Consider the following 16,943-nt stretch of genomic DNA (forward strand, 5'->3'; position numbering starts at 1 on the left):
AAGCTGATCTACGACCAATAGCAAGGAACTTGTAGTTCCCATGGCTAAGACAAAACCTTTGTAGCACTACTTACTTCTAGTTTCGCCTCATGGTCGCCGCTTGTCCCCAATACGTTCCACTTCCTTGCCAGCCGGCCTTATGGAACAATCCTGTCAGTTTGTCCTCTCTTTCCCAATCTCGGTGAAACCTCCAGAGGTCGGCACCTGCACTGCCAGGTCTGCGGGGTTCAAAGAAAACACGTACATGGGTCACCCGTTTTCAGACAGTGCCTCCCCCCCCCCCCCCAGGCTTTACTGAGCTCTCCTTATATACCCAAGGCAAAAGTCATGGACACCAACAAGGCAGGTGCAAATCCCTAACCAGGAAAACAGGATAAGTCTGTGTGGTGGAAAGTCCCAGGCCCAATCAGGGGCACAAACAACTTCTTACACAACAAGCTGGAAGGCTCGGTGGGGAGGAAGGGGGCCATGGAAAATCCCAGCCCCAAATCAGGGGCTAAGAGGAGCTGGCAAGGGTGTAGACAACTTCTTGCTATAGCAGGCTAAAAGGCTCAGCAAGGGGGAAGGGAAACACCAAGGTAGGGCCCAACACACATCTATACACAGCATGGCCCTACACACCTGCACACACAGCATGACCTTTTCTATCTACCAACAGTGTGACCCCGCATGCCTTCACACAGCATGGTCATGCACAGTCATAGATACCATGATCCCATAGACACCCTGGTTTGGACTTTTAGAGACATAGTCTATTGTAAACTATTAGGCCAGTCCATACTTCAGCCTACTTTTTCTATTCTTTTTTTGGGGGGTGGGGGGGGGAAGAAAACACCCTTTCCTTCCATTAGTGAAGTGTGAGGAATTAAGAGAAATGGGGAAAGGAGAGAAGAAACTACAAGAGGAAGGGTCAAGGTGCTGAAGGCCCACGGCTTTATTCCAGTCACAGGTGATGGGAGACAAAGGAACTGGTCCTTGACCCCCTCTGACCCTCGCTACCACCAAGGTTCTGTATCCTGACCCAATCCCAGCCTGTTTTCTAGTGAGGTTTGGGGTAACAGTCTGGTACCCCATGCAGGAACTACATCCACACTTAACTGGCTCCTGTCCAGCATTCTGAGCAGGGTTCAGCTGCCTGGGTGCTCAGAGGGAAGCTTGTAACGTCCCCCAGCGTCATGGACTGTTAAGATGGGGGTCAAGATACAGTGGGCAGCGCAGTTCTGGATGAGCTGCTCTGAGTCATCCACAGACTCCTTTCCATGGGATGCTTCAAAGCTTCCAGGACAGAACGCTTTGTAAAGTGCCTGCCACCTCCTGGACCTCTGTATTCTGGAAGAGCAGGGGTCTTGGGTTTACATGGCCGCACAGCAGGGTCCTCAGGGTCTGCGATTCCCCACAGGAAGTACACCCACCTTCCCACCTCTCTGCTCTTCCCCTCACCCCATCCCACCTCCGTGTGCTAGAACACTCTGTGTCTTCATCTGTTGTCAGACTTGGGAGCTGTGGGACAGCACAAGGCTTCATTAGAGGACAGAGGCAAAGTCCCAGCAGAGCACTGGAAAGTGCAAGGACCTCAGTTAGGGTCTCCAGGGCCCAGGCAAAAAGCTGGGCTTGGCGGTATAGGCTCTAATCCCAGGGATGCCGAGATGGAGGCAGAGACAGGACCGTCTCTGCAGCCCTCTGCCCAGCAAGACTCCATAGTTGATGAAGGTCAGTGAGAGACTGTCTCAAACAAAAGCTGGAAGACACGAGAGAAGTGCCAGCTAAAGTTGTCCTCTGACCTACACGTACAGGTATACACACATGTGCACTTGTGCACTTGTGCACTTGCGTGTGCATACACACACACGAACACACACACACATGTGCATTCATGGAGACACACAAAAATGAGTTTATTAAATAAAGACAATTTCACTTAAAGGAGTGCCAGAAAATAGCACTGGCTCAAAGGAAGAAACTGGAAACAGACCCACGAACGCCTCTCAGAACCATAGTCTTTTTACCTCCTAGGCTCTTCTTTCGTTTTTTTTTTTTATTTATTTATTTTTTTTTATTAACTTGAGTATTTCTTATATACATTTCGAGTGTTATTCCCTTTCCCGGTTTCCGGGCAAACATCCCCCTCCCCCCTCCCCTTCCTTATGGGTGTTCCCCTCCCAACCCTCCCCCCATTGCCGCCCTCCCCCCATAGACTAGTTCACTGGGGGTTCAGTCTTAGCAGGACCCAGGGCTTCCCCTTCCACTGGTGCTCTTACTAGGATATTCATTGCTACCTATGGGGTCAGAGTCCAGGGTCAGTCCATGTATAGTCTTTAGGTAGTGGCTTAGTCCCTGGAAGCTCTGGTTGCTTGGCATTGTTGTACTTTTGGGGTCTCGAGTCCCTTCAAGCTCTTCCAGTTCTTTCTCTGATTCCTTCAATAGGGGACCTATTCTCAGTTCAGTGGTTTGCTGCTGGCATTCGCCTCTATATTTGCTGTATTCTGGCTGTGTCTCTCAGGAGCGATCTACATCCGGCTCCTGTCGGTCTGCACTTCTTTGCTTCATCCATCTTGTCTAATTGGGTGGCTGTATATGTATGGGCCACATGTGGGGCAGGCTCTGAATGGGTGTTCGTTCAGTCTCTGTTTTAATCTTTGCCTCTCCCTTCCCTGCCAAGGGTATTCTTTTTCCTCATTTAAAGAAGGAGTGAAGCATTCACATTTTGATCATCCGTCTTGAGTTTCGTTTGTTCTAGGGATCTAGGGTAATTCAAGCATTTGGGCTAATAGCCACTTATCAATGAGTGCATACCATGTATGTCTTTCTGTGATTGGGTTAGCTCACTCAGGATGATATTTTCCAGTTCCAACCATTTGCCTACGAATTTCATAAACTCGTTGTTTTTGATAGCTGAGTAATATTCCATTGTGTAGATGTACCACATTTTCTGTATCCATTCCTCTGTTGAAGGGCATCTGGGTTCTTTCCATTTTCTGGCTATTATAAATAAGGCTGCGATGAACATAGTGGAGCACGTGTCTCTTTTATATGTTGAGGCATCTTTTGGGTATATGCCCAAGAGAGGTATAGCTGGATCCTCAGGCAGTTCAATGTCCAATTTTCTGAGGAACCTCCAGACTGATTTCCAGAATGGTTTTACCAGTCTGCAATCCCACCAACAATGGAGGAGTGTTCCTCTTTCTCCACATCCTCGCCAGCATCTGCTGTCACCTGAGTTTTTGATCTTAGCCAATCGCACTGGTGTGAGGTGAAATCTCAGGGTTGTTTTGATTTGCATTTCCCTTATGACTAAAGATGTTGAACATTTCTTTAGGTGTTTCTCAGCCATTCGGCATTCCTCAGCTGTGAATTCTTTGTTTAGCTCTGAACCCCATTTTTTAATAGGGTTATTTGTTTCCCTGCGGTCTAACTTCTTGAGTTCTTTGTATATTTTGGATATAAGGCCTCTATCTGTTGTAGGACTGGTAAAGATCTTTTCCCAATCTGTTGGTTGCCGTTTTGTCCTAACCACAGTGTCCTTTGCCTTACAGAAGCTTTGCAGTTTTATGAGATCCCATTTGTCGATTCTTGATCTTAGAGCATAAGCCATTGGTGTTTTGTTCAGGAAATTTTTTCCAGTGCCCATGTGTTCCAGATGCTTCCCTAGTTTTTCTTCTATTAGTTTGAGTGTGTCTGGTTTGATGTGGAGGTCCTTGATCCACTTGGACTTAAGCTTTGTACAGGGTGATAAGCATGGATCGATCTGCATTCTTCTACATGTTGCCCTCCAGTTGAACCAGCACCATTTGCTGAAAATGCTATCTTTTTTCCATTTGATGGTTTTGGCTCCTTTGTCAAAAATCAAGTGACCATAGGTGTGTGGGTTCATTTCTGGGTCTTCAATTCTATTCCATTGGTCTATCTGTCTGTCTCTGTACCAATACCATGCAGTTTTTATCACTATTGCTCTGTAATACTGCTTGAGTTCAGGGATAGTGATTCCCCCTGAAGTCCTTTTATTGTTGAGGATAGCTTTAGCTATCCTGGGTTTTTTGTTATTCCAGATGAATTTGCAAATTGTTCTGTCTAACTCTTTGAAGAATTGGATTGGTATTTTGATGGGGATTGCATTGAATCTGTAGATTGCTTTTGGTAAAATGGCCATTTTTACTATATTAATCCTGCCAATCCATGAGCATGGGAGATCTTTCCATCTTCTGAGGTCTTCTTCAATTTCTTTCCTCAGTGTCTTGAAGTTCTTATTGTACAGATCTTTTACTTGCTTGGTTAAAGTCACACCGAGGTACTTTATATTATTTGGGTCTATTATGAAGGGTGTCGTTTCCCTAATTTCTTTCTCGGCTTGTTTCTCTTTTGTATAGAGGAAGGCAACTGATTTATTTGAGTTAATTTTATACCCAGCCACTTTGCTGAAGTTGTTTATCAGCTTTAGTAGTTCTCTGGTGGAACTTTTGGGATCACTTAAATATACTATCATGTCATCTGCAAATAGTGATATTTTGACTTCTTCTTTTCCGATCTGTATCCCTTTGATCTCCTTTTGTTGTCTGATTGCTCTGGCTAGAACTTCAAGAACTATATTGAATAAGTAGGGAGAGAGTGGGCAGCCTTGTCTAGTCCCTGATTTTAGTGGGATTGCTTCAAGTTTCTCTCCATTTAGTTTAATGTTAGCAACTGGTTTGCTGTATATGGCTTTTACTATGTTTAGGTATGGGCCTTGAATTCCTATTCTTTCCAGGACTTTTATCCTGAAGGGGTGTTGAATTTTGTCAAATGCTTTCTCAGCATCTAATGAAATGATCATGTGGTTCTGTTCTTTCAGTTTGTTTATATAATGGATCACGTTGATGGTTTTCCGTATGTTAAACCATCCCTGCATGCCTGGGATGAAGCCTACTTGATCATGATGGATGATTGTTTTGATGTGCTCTTGAATTCGGTTTGCCAGAATTTTATTGAGTATTTTTGCGTCGATATTCATAAGGGAAATTGGTCTGAAGTTCTCTTTCTTTGTTGTGTCTTTGTGTGGTTTAGGTATAAGAGTAATTGTGGCTTCGTAGAAGGAATTCGGTAGGGCTCCATCTGTTTCAATTTTGTGGAATAGTTTGGATAATATTGGTATGAGGTCTTCTATGAAGGTTTGATAGAATTCTGCACTAAACCTGTCTGGACCTGGGCTCTTTTTGGTTGGGAGACCTTTAATGACTGCTTCTATTTCCTTAGGAGTTATGGGGTTGTTTAACTGGTTTATCTGTTCCTGATTTAACTTCGATACCTGGTATCTGTCTAGGAAATTGTCCATTTCCTGAAGATTTTCAAATTTTGTTGAATATAGGTTTTTATAGTAAGATCTGATGATTTTTTGAATTTCCTCCGAATCTGTAGTTATGTCTCCCTTTTCATTTCTGATTTTGTTAATTTGGACACACTCTCTGTGTCCTCTCGTTAGTCTGGCTAAGGGTTTATCTATCTTGTTGATTTTCTCAAAGAACCAACTTTTGGTTCTGTTGATTCTTTCTATGGTCCTTTTTGTTTCTACTTGGTTGATTTCAGCTCTGAGTTTGATTATTTCCTGCCTTCTACTCCTCCTGGGTGTATTTGCTTCTTTTTGTTCTAGAGCTTTTAGGTGTGCTGTCAAGCTGCTGACATATGCTCTTTCCTGTTTCTTTCTGCAGGCACTCAGCGCTATGAGTTTTCCTCTTAGCACAGCTTTCATTGTGTCCCATAAGTTTGAGTATGTTGTATCTTCATTTTCATTAAATTCTAAAAAGTTTTTAATTTCTTTCTTTATTTCTTCCTTGACCAGGTTATCATTGAGTAGAGCATTGTTCAATTTCCACGTATATGTGGGCATTCTTCCCTTATTGTTATTGAAGACCAGTTTTAGGCCGTGGTGGTCCGATAGCACGCATGGGATTATTTCTATCTTTCTGTACCTGTTGAGGCCCGTTTTTTGACCAATTATATGGTCAATTTTGGAGAAAGTACCATGAGGAGCTGAGAAGAAGGTATATCCTTTTGCTTTAGGATAGAATGTTCTATAAATATCCGTTAAGTCCATTTGGCTCATGACTTCTCTTAGTCTGTCTACATCACTGTTTAATTTCTGTTTCCATGATCTGTCCATTGATGAGAGTGGGGTGTTGAAATCTCCCACTATTATTGTGTGAGGTGCAATGTGTGTTTTGAGCTTTAGTAAGGTTTCTTTTACGTATGTAGGTGCCCTTGTATTTGGGGCATAGATATTTAGGATTGAGAGTTCATCTTGGTTGATTTTTCCTTTGATGAATATGAAGTGTCCTTCCTTATCTTTTTTGATGACTTTTAGTTGGAAATTGATTTTATTTGATATTAGAATGGCTACTCCAGCTTGCTTCTTCTGACCATTTGCTTGGAAAGTTGTTTTCCAGCCTTTCACTCTGAGGTAGTGTCTGTCTTTGTCTCTGAGGTGTGTTTCCTGTAGGCAGCAGAATGCAGGGTCCTCGTTGCGTATCCAGTTTGTTAATCTATGTCTTTTTATTGGGGAGTTGAGGCCATTGATATTGAGAGATATTAAGGAATAGTGATTATTGCTTCCCGTTATATTCATATTTGGATGTGAGGTTATGTTTGTGTGCTTTCATTCTCTTTGTTTTGTTGCCAAGATGATTAGTTTCTTGCTTCTTCTAGGGTATAGCTTGCCTCCTTATGTTGGGCTTTACCATTTATTATCCTTTGTAGTGCTGGATTTGTAGAAAGATATTGTGTAAATTTGGTTTTGTCATGGAATATCTTGGTTTCTCCATCAATGTTAATTGAGAGTTTTGCTGGATACAGTAACCTGGGCTGGCATTTGTGTTCTCTTAGTGTCTGTATGACATCAGTCCAGGATCTTCTGGCCTTCATAGTTTCTGGCGAGAAGTCTGGTGTGATTCTGATAGGTCTCCCTTTATATGTTACTTGACCTTTTTCCCTTACTGCTTTTAATATTCTTTCTTTATTTTGTGCGTTTGGTGTTTTGACAATTATGTGACGGGAGGTGTTTCTTTTCTGGTCCAATCTATTTGGAGTTCTGTAGGCTTCTTGTATGTCTATGGGTATCTCTTTTTTTAGGTTAGGGAAGTTTTCTTCTATGATTTTGTTGAAGATATTTACTGGTCCTTTGAGCTGGGAGTCTTCACTCTCTTCTATACCTATTATCCTTAGGTTTGATCTTCTCATTGAGTCCTGGATTTCCTGTATGTTTTGGACCAGTAGCTTTTTCCGCTTTACATTATCTTTGACAGTTGAGTCAATGATTTCTATGGAATCTTCTGCTCCTGAGATTCTCTCTTCCATCTCTTGTATTCTGTTGGTGAAGCTTGTATCTACAGCTCCTTGTCTCTTCTTTTGGTTTTCTATATCCAGGGTTGTTTCCATGTGTTCTTTCTTGATTGCTTCTATTTCCATTTTTAATTCCTTCAACTGTTTGATTGTGTTTTCCTGGAATTCTTTCAGGGATTTTTGCGATTCCTCTCTGTAGGCTTTTACTTGTTTATTAATGTTTTCCTGTGCTTCCCTAAGTGTGTTCATGTCTTTCTTGAAGTCCTCCAGCATCATGATCAAATATGATTTTGAAACTAGATCTTGCTTTTCTGGTGTGTTTGGATATTCCATGTTTGTTTTGGTGGGAGAATTGGGCTCCGATGGTGCCATGTAGTCTTGGTTTCTGTTGCTTGGGTTCCTGCGCTTGCCTCTCGCCATCAGATTATCTCTAGTGTTACTTTGTTCTGCTGTTTCTGACAGTGGCTAGACTGTCCTATAAGCCTGTGTGTCAGGAGTGCTGTAGACCTGTTTTCCTCTCTTTCAGTCAGTTATGGGGACAGAGTGTTCTGCTTTCGGGCGTGTGGTTTTTCCTCTCTACAGGTCTTCAGCTGTTCCTGTGGGCCTGTGTCTTGAGTTCACCAGGCAGCTTTCTTGCAGCAGAAAAGTTGGTCTTACCTGTGGTCCCGAGGCTCAAGTTCGCTCGTGGGGTGCTGCCCACGGGCTCTCTGCAGCGGCAGCAACCAGGAAGACCTGTGCCGCCCCTTCCGGGAGCTTCAGTGCACCAGGGTTCCAGATGGTCTTTGGCTTTTTCCTCTGGCGTCCGAGATGTGTGTGCAGGGAGCAGTCTCTTCTGGTTTCCCAGGCTTGTCCGCCTCTCTGAAGGTTTAGCTCTCCCTCCCACGGGATTTGGGTGCAGAGAACTGTTTATCCGGTCTGTTTCCTTCAGGGTCCGGCGGGGTCCTGCCGCTCCTGGGCCCTCCCCCACGGGAGCCCAGAGGCCTTATACAGTTTCCTCTTGGGCCAGGGATGTGGGCAGGGGTGAGCAGTGTTGGTGGTCTCTTCCGCTCTGCAGCCTCAGGAGTGCCCACCTGACCAGGCGGTTGGGTTTCTCTCTCACCGGGTCTGGGAGCAGAGAGCTGCTGCGGGCCGGGATCCGCGGGTGGGGGACTTCCGGTAAACACAGAACGTGCTGGGTCCTAGAGAAATTCTGCTTCCGTGTGTCCCAAGCTCACCAGGCAGCTTTCTTGCAGCAGAAAATTTGGTCTTACCTGTAGTCCCGAGGCTCAGGTTTGCTCGTGGGGTGCTGCCCAGGGGCTCTCTGCAGCGGCAGCAACCAGGAAGACCTGTGCCGCCCCTTCCGGGAGCTTCAGTGCACCAGGGTTCCAGATGGTCTTTGGCTTTTTCCTCTGGCGTCCGAGATGTGTGTGCAGGGAGCAGTCTCTTCTGGTTTCCCAGGCTTGTCCGCCTCTCTGAAGGTTTAGCTCTCCCTCCCACGGGATTTGGGTGCAGAGAACTGTTTATCTGGTCTGTTTCCTTCAGGGTCCGGCGGGGTCCTGCCGCTCCTGGGCCCTCCCCCACCTCGTTTTAATTCCTCAAAATCCCTTAGGGCTCACAGATAGAGGCGAAGGAGCAGGTTTCAGAAAAATAAACAAAACAATCCAAACAAACTGGAAAGCAGACAGTGGGGGTGAAGGGGCGGAAGAGAAAGGCTCGGGAGGCAGAGAACACAACCCAGCTCCAGGCACCATGGGATGCACAAAGTGGAGGACCCCGCTTCACTGCTGCACTGCTGGGAGGGGCTCTACCCACAGGGCTCAGGCATGTGGAGCCTCGAGTGCCTGTCCCAGCAGGCAGGGCTCAGAGCACACTGAGAAGTATGAACTATTCATGTTTGTCCAGAGAGCCCAGTAAGAAAACCTGAACTCCAGAAACCAGATAAGTAGAGGATAAATAGCAATTACATAATGGGGTACAGATCTAAACAAGAATTCTCAATAAAGGAAATGCAAATGACTGAGAAACATTTAGAGAAGTGTTCAGCATCCTTAGCCTTCAGGGAAATGCAAATCAAAATGCAGTTGAGATTCCTCCTTACACTGTCAGAATGGCTAAGGTCAAAAAAATACAAGAGACAGCTCATGCTGGTGAGGATGCGGAATAAGGGAACACTCCTCCAGGGTTGGTGGGAGTTCAGATTGCACAGCCATTTTGGAATCAACATGGTGGTTTTCAGAAAATTGGGAATCGATCTACCTCAAGACCTGGTTATGCCACTGTTAGGCATATACTCAAAGGACACTCCGTCCTACATAAGGACATTTGCTCAACCACATTCACAGCAGTGTTATTCCTAATAGCTAGAAACCAGAAGCAACCTAGATGCCTCTCAACTGAAGAATAATAATAAAGAAGGAAAATGTGGCACATTTACATAACAGAGTATTACTTGGCTGTTTTAAAAAATGGCCTCATGAAATTTGCAGATGAATGAGAATAAAAACTCATTCTGAGAGAGGTAACCCAGTAGCAGAAAGACAAACGTGACATGTATTCACCTCTAAGTGAGTATTAGCCATTAAGAAAATGATAACTTAGCTACCATCCTTAGGCACAGAGAGGTTATGGAGAGAGGTGGGCTCTGGGGGAGATGCATGGATCTCCTTAGGAAGGGGAAACAGAATAGATTTCAAAGGTAGACTGGGGGCAAGTAGGGATGTGAGTGTGAGAGATTATAATGGGGGCAGGGATGGAATGGAGGGAGAGAGTGTGAGAAGAGATAGCTGGTGCTGGGGGGGAACTTGAGGGGTGGTGTGAAAACCCATTGTTGTGGAATCTTCCTGGCATTTATGAGAGTGATTGTCTTAGTTAGGGTTTTACTGCTGTGAACAGACATCATGACCAAGGTAAGTCTTATAAAGGACAACATTTAGTCCTGGCTTACAGGTTCAGAGGTTCAGTCCATTATCATCAAGGCGGAAACATGGCAATGTCAGGGCAGGCATAGTACAGGAGGAGCTATGAGTTCTGCATTTTCCTTTGAAGGCTGCTAGCAGAGTACTGGCTTCCAGACAGTTAGGACTAGGGGCTTAAAGCCCACTCCTACACTGATACACCTACTCCTTCAAGGCCACACCTACTCTAACAAAACCACACCTACTCCAACAAGGCCACACCTCCAAATAACACCACTCCCTGGGCCAAGCATATACAACCATTGAAGTGGTCCTAGTGAGAGTTCCTTGTAACGGCACGCTTGGGGTGTGAACTGACCATCCTGTGCGGCCAGGCAAGGCTCCCAGGGTCAGGAGTTGTTGGCTGAGGAGGTTTTATGGAGATCCTTGAACATCCCAGGCTGATGCTAAGATAGTCACTCTACACAAACTGATAGTGGGGACCCATTGCTGAGAACGTCTACACAGTTCACTGAAGGCAGAGAACTCAAGCTGGTACTTATATGGAGCCTTCACCCCTATAGTTGAGTCTCTTTGGTGTGGGAAGGGACTCTATAGGCTTCTAAAACAGAAGCATGGACACCAGCCCAGCCACAAATCCTTCTACCTACAATCTGTCCTGCCTGCAAGGTGTGCTGGTACAATGGTGGCACAGACTTTGTAGGAATGCCCAACCATGTCTGACTCTTGAGACCCACTCCATGAGAGAGGGCCCATCCCTCAGCTTGGTTGGCCAGAAACCAGGAACTGGATAGCCCTACCTAGGTTAGAACCTAACACATCTGGTCTAAAACTAATCAGTGAAACGAATCCTAACGATATTCTGAAATCCTCATAGTTCAGTGCCTTGTCCAGTTGTCATCAGAGAGGCTTTCCCCAGCAGCAGATGGGAGCAGATGCAGAGACCCACAGCCAGACATTATGCAGACAGTCTCCATTGCATCCCTCCCCTCTGAAGCAGACAGCATGGGGCCTGCATGGGTCTGTACCAGGTCCTCTGGGCATGTGTTGTGGCTGCTAAGTTGGTGTTCTTGTGGGGCTGCTAACTGTGGAAGTGGGGGTGTCTTTGGCTCTTTTGTCTGCCCTTCGGACTCTTTTCCTCCTGTTGGGTTGCCATGTCCAGCCTCGGTGTGAGGGCTTTTGTTTTGTCTTGTATCTTGTTTTGTCCCGTTTGGTTGTTGTCTCTTGGAGGGCTGCTACCTTCTGAAGGGAGATAGAGAGGGAGTAGATCTTTGGAAGAAGAGAGGTGTGTGTCGGGGGTGGGGGGCCGCTGGCGGGAGAGGAGGGAGAGGAAACTGTGGTCAGGATATATTGTATGAAGGAAGAATTTATTCTCAACAACGATGACGACGATGATAAAAATCTGATGGCTCATTTTGAAAAATGCCTGGATACAACTTAGGTCCAGCTACACATGAGTAGAAAACATCAGAGCCTTGCTTGTGCCTTCAGTCCAGCTCCTCTCCTGCTATTTCTGCTAAGATATCCTCCCCACCCAAAGCAGAAATATAGAGTGGAAATCAAGGTCAAATACCTGATAACCTGTAAAACGAATGGTGTAAAATGTAGAGATAAACCCACGTGCATTTTCTGTTGAGAAAAAGACGAACACATGCAAAAGAAAGGAAGGCAAGACTTGGATGATATGTAAGACTACTACTACTAATAATAATAAATTTAAATTAAAAATGGCTTTTAATTCAACTGAGGGTCAGAGTTTGGAGATATCTCTTTCCCTCTCCCCCTCCTCCTCCCTCTCCCTCTCCCCCCTCCCTCTTCCCCTCCCTCCTTCCTTCCCTCCCCCATCTCAATTTCCAGACAAAAGATCCCAACCAAAATAATGATGAAAATTCTGAAGCACAACAAGAACAGGGTCCTTTGCCCATGGGCCAGCGCCTCTTGGAGGTTTATTCAGAAAGCAGAGCGCGTGTGAGCAGAGCCAGGGAGGGGGGGACACTGCCCTGCTGCCCCCCAACCTGTGTGACATGAGAACCCCACTGGGGAACTGAACATAGGAATTACTCCACTGCCAGCCCCTAGGCTGCCTGGAGGCAGAGGAGGCAGGGCCTTGAGGGAGTCCAAGCTACAGAGCGAGGCATCCAGTTAGATGAGAGTCCTGCTCCTCGTTGCTGTCCCCAGCATGGCTGCTGCGCTGTGTGTGCTAAGGGGCCAGGGAGAGCAGGGCTGGTTTACAGGGCCATGTGCTGAGTCTGAACCTTCCACAAGGAAAAGCTGCTGGAAACTCCTGAACTCATAAGATCTGTCTAGCTGATGTATCTAGATTAGCCTGAATTAATTACAGTGATGACAAGCCTTTCTTGTAATTGGATTTTTATCCACTATGGAGCAATCTCCCAGAATAGCCCCTGAAGGAATGAGAAGCTATTAAAGTTGGTGCTGTAAACCTGTGGTTGGCATGGTCACGGGCCCTAGGGAAGAACCCATTGCTCTTGGATTAGTCAAGTGAGCCTAGTAGCAAACTCCAAACACTTACCTTTATAAGCATAGATTGGTTCTGGTCTCGGCGCCTCCCAGACACACTTCCTTTTGCAGTAGAGAGTGATAGAGGAGAGAGAGACTCGTGCTTGGTCAAGGTGCAGAGGAGAAGGTAATGTGAGGAACATCTATGCTTTCTCTAGAGAGGGATGGGAGCACAGCTGTGAAATGGCACCTTCTGCTCATCATACAGATGTTGAAGCCTTGAACACTCTCAGCAGCTGTGGATACCTGGGTGAGGCTGGACCTGCCAGCGTTTCACTGTGGGAAGGGGAAAGGGCTCACAGAGCTCCACCCCTCCCTGAGGGACTACTGACAGTTAAAGGTGGCTGAGAGAAGGAAGGGCTGTCACTGTCTCGATGGGTATAGGCACTGATGAACTGTCTATGCTCCAGCAAATAGCTCCCTACCTGTACTCATGTGGCATCCCTAACCATACTCCTTGGAAGGAATACACACACACACACACACACACACACACACACACACACACACACACACACACAAGCAAGCACGCACACGCTTGGCATGGGAAAGGCCAAGCTCTGAAAGTCAGGAGAAAATGCCAAATATGATGGTGCACAGTTGTTCCCCAGATCTGGGGAGCAGAGATGGGTGGATCCCTGGTGGTCAGTCAAGTCTACTCAGGGAGTTCCAGGCTGGCGAGACCCTGTCTCAAAAGCACATTGACTGTGGTTGGCCTCTGGCCTCCATGTGGGTTCCCCTGCACACACACATGCACATGCACCCACAGGAACATACACCCATCCCTCGTACACATGCCAAAACAAAACTGGGATTTGATGCCTGTACACTGAACCATGGCCTTAGGCAGCAAAGGCTGGCATCTCAAGTGGGTCTCTCGGACTGGATGGTTCTGCAGTCACAGTCTGGGCAGCACATGGCGAAAGACTGTGTTTTCCACCCTAGGAGGAAGGGGTTGCACATGAAGGCCAGGATCTACCTATAACCCTCATGTGGAGTACCCACCGCACGTTCCCAATGCCTTCTGTGTGTAAACCTCTTGCTGGACCACAAGCTATGCCTGCTCATCTGTAATGCTTAGCCCTTAACACTGCCTGCAATAAAGTGTGTCTGTACTATCTCCCTCTTTCATGCTTAAGGCTTGCACTCAGCACATTTCAAATGACAGCATAGTTAACTGTAGGCATCACTCGCCCTATGTGGTTAATGCTTGGTACCCCTTATAGCGTTTGACCAACACTCCACCCTGCTTCTGCTGCAGACCCCAAGCAACCAGCAGGTTCTAGCTTTGACTTCTTTAGATTCTGCCTATAAGTGAGATTGTGCTGCGTTTTTATTTCTGTGTCTACTTACTGTAACGTTCTCCTGGTTCATCCGTGTTGTCCCACTTGACAGAATCTCATCCTTTTTGAAGACTGAGTAATACTCCATCATATCTGTGTGTACATACAGCATATTTTATTTGCGCATTCATTTGTGGACTGGTAGGTTGGTTCCATGTCAGTGAGAGTAATATCGCAATGCGTGTGGCGTGTTGTTTTGTCTCCGAGAGACTGATCTCTCTGGCATTTCTGGATTAAGCTGCCTCTGAAGAGTTGATCCAGGCCGATGTTGTGAGCCACTCAGGGGCTGCCTCATTAGCTAGCGTGGGCATCAAGAGGGAAGCCTATTTAATAGGGAGTTTCAAGTTGGACCAGGAACCATCTCTAAAGAGAGCCTGGTCTGTCAGGGAGGTTGACTCACTGTCTCCCCCTTGTGGTAGCTACTGAGTCCTGGCAACAAGGAAGGCAGGGCTGGCTGCAGAGCCTGTGAGGAGGCTTCTGCTTGTAAACACCAGCTGGAGAAAGTATTTTACAGTACTTTAAGTAGTGCAAGAATCCAGAGGAAGAGCTGGTCTTCAGAAAGTAAGGACATCAGTCTCCCTGGCGCTGGCTGATGTTCCACGATGTCACTCTAAGGGGCAGAGTCCGTAGGGAGTCAAGCCCTACCCTCTGGAGCTGATTAAGGCAGAACACTGGGCTGCAATCCCACAGAACAGCTGTGGAGTGTCCTGGGGCAGCTGGGACTTCACCATTACTAACCTTGCTTTCCAGTGATGAATCAGGTTCAGAGCAAGTACTAAGCATCACCCAGACCTGTTGCCTTCAAGCTCTCCCCCAACCCCGCCCCATCTTGCCTGTTTCTGTAGATTCAGGGCAAGCCCCATCATTCATGCAACGAAAGAGGTGGGGACTCCCTGGTCATCAGTAAGGACCCAGCAGAAGCATCCTGAGTCTTTGGGTATAGAAAAGTTCCCCAGTCCTGACCAAGCACTTGCTATGCACAGTGGCCAGAACTTCTGCCCACAGTTGGTGGTGACAGAACAGCATCGATTTCTCTTTGCTTCTCTATGGCTTCATGCACAGGTTGTTCTTGCTGTAGATCTTAGTAACCTCAGCATGTTTTTTCCCTTTTAACTGAAGAACTTTTTACTTCCTGGCTTCTCTTTAGCGTGCCCCATTAGTGCAGCACTGCTCTCTAGTGGCCTGGAATCCTTATTAGGAAAATAAGGGCAACGAGAACATCATTTAATAGCGTCACGATTGACCTGACATTGGAGACAGTTACTAAATCACTAGCGGGCGGGCAGCACATACATCATGGAAACGTTTGTCCAAAAACAAAACAGAGTCACATCCAGGGGGGGATTATTATTTATTTATAATTTATATCATATATAAACCTAGCAGGGTTATATGGAATTCCACCACCATATAATTCAGAGTAGTATGCAGTTCAACAGTTATGAATTGTTACTGGAATTTCCTAATATTCTTGGACTACAGATGACTATGGGCATCTGAAATGATGGAGGTCCAACAGGCTGGGGAGGGGGGTGATTTTGTGCAGTGACTGGAGGTGCATAGCTCCATTAGAGCCAAGCCTGAGACCCGGGTCAGCTTTTCTCCTTCAGGACCTCTGACGTCTGTACCAAGGAGCTCATATAAGCAAGACCCTGTTGGAGAACCAGCTAGTAAGGCGGTCGTTCATAGTCTATCTACCGTGTCTGGAAAGCAACCCTGAGCTCCGTGCAAAATGGAGGACTCTCTTTCCCAGGAAGGCTTTCTTTTCTCTGCCCGACTTTATCTGGGGAGCCTGACCTCCACATCCCCTACCTGTGGCCTTTGGTGAAATTATAGGTTCAACCTCCTTTTGCCTGTCTGGCAGGCAGGAGAGATGGTTCAGTAGTTAAGAGCAGTGTCTGCTCTTCCAAAGGTTCTGAGTTCAATTCCCAGCAACCACATGATGGCTCCCAACATTCTGTAACGGGATCTAATGGCCTTTTACAAAAAAGAACCTGTCTGGTGAGCACCTGGATGCCTTTCCATGCAAATGAGGCCTTCCCAGTACTTTAAGCATGAGTCGACGCACATTCACCCTAAAAACAACAACCCCCAACAGAAACCCTTACCACTCTCCAAGGTTTATATAGCCCTTGTTTAACACACACACACACACACACACACACACACACACACACACACACGCAAGCTGCTTCACTGAATATTGCCTCAGAGAGCCATTTCACTGAATACTGTCCAAGATCCTGCTGACCCACCCATTCTCTGCCCTGCTTTATCCTCCCCACCCCCACCCCTCACACCTGGATACCCCAAGGGAGGAATCGAGACTCAGACGCACAGGACCTTTCCCTCCTTGGGCTGATGCCTGACTTGGCCACTCTGCTTGTCCACCTGGCTCCTCACAAGATGCAGACACCGTCATGTCTTATTCAGAATGCTAGACAGATGTCTTCCTCAGTCTGCTCAAACTCAGCCTCTCCCACTTGAGGACTTGCTCAGCCCCTCAGTGGCTCTAGGATTGTTACTCAGAGAGGAAGAGAAGGGAAGAGGAAAGAAAGAAGGGGAGGAAATGAAGGGAGAAGACAGGGAGAGGAAGGGGAGGAGAGAAAAAATCATATTCCCCAGAGCAATAGCAGCTTTCCTTGGTGTGTGTGTCAGATGGGTGTCATCAGGTACCTTTTAGTGTGTGTGTGTGTGTGTGTTTGTGTGAGTGTGTGTGTGTGTGTGTGTGTGTGTGTATACCATCAGGTTCCTTTAGATGAACAACCCTGTTACCATCAAAACCCCTATACTCATATGCTGGAGTATATTTTGATTTTTTTTGTTTTACAGGACCAATTCCCAGGGTGGGTGGATTGCTGGATCTAACATAAAGACATTA

Source organism: Rattus norvegicus, chromosome 1 (assembly GCF_021556685.1).
Source record: "Rattus norvegicus strain SHRSP/BbbUtx chromosome 1, alternate assembly SHRSP_T2T, whole genome shotgun sequence".
NCBI lineage: Eukaryota > Metazoa > Chordata > Mammalia > Rodentia > Muridae > Rattus > Rattus norvegicus.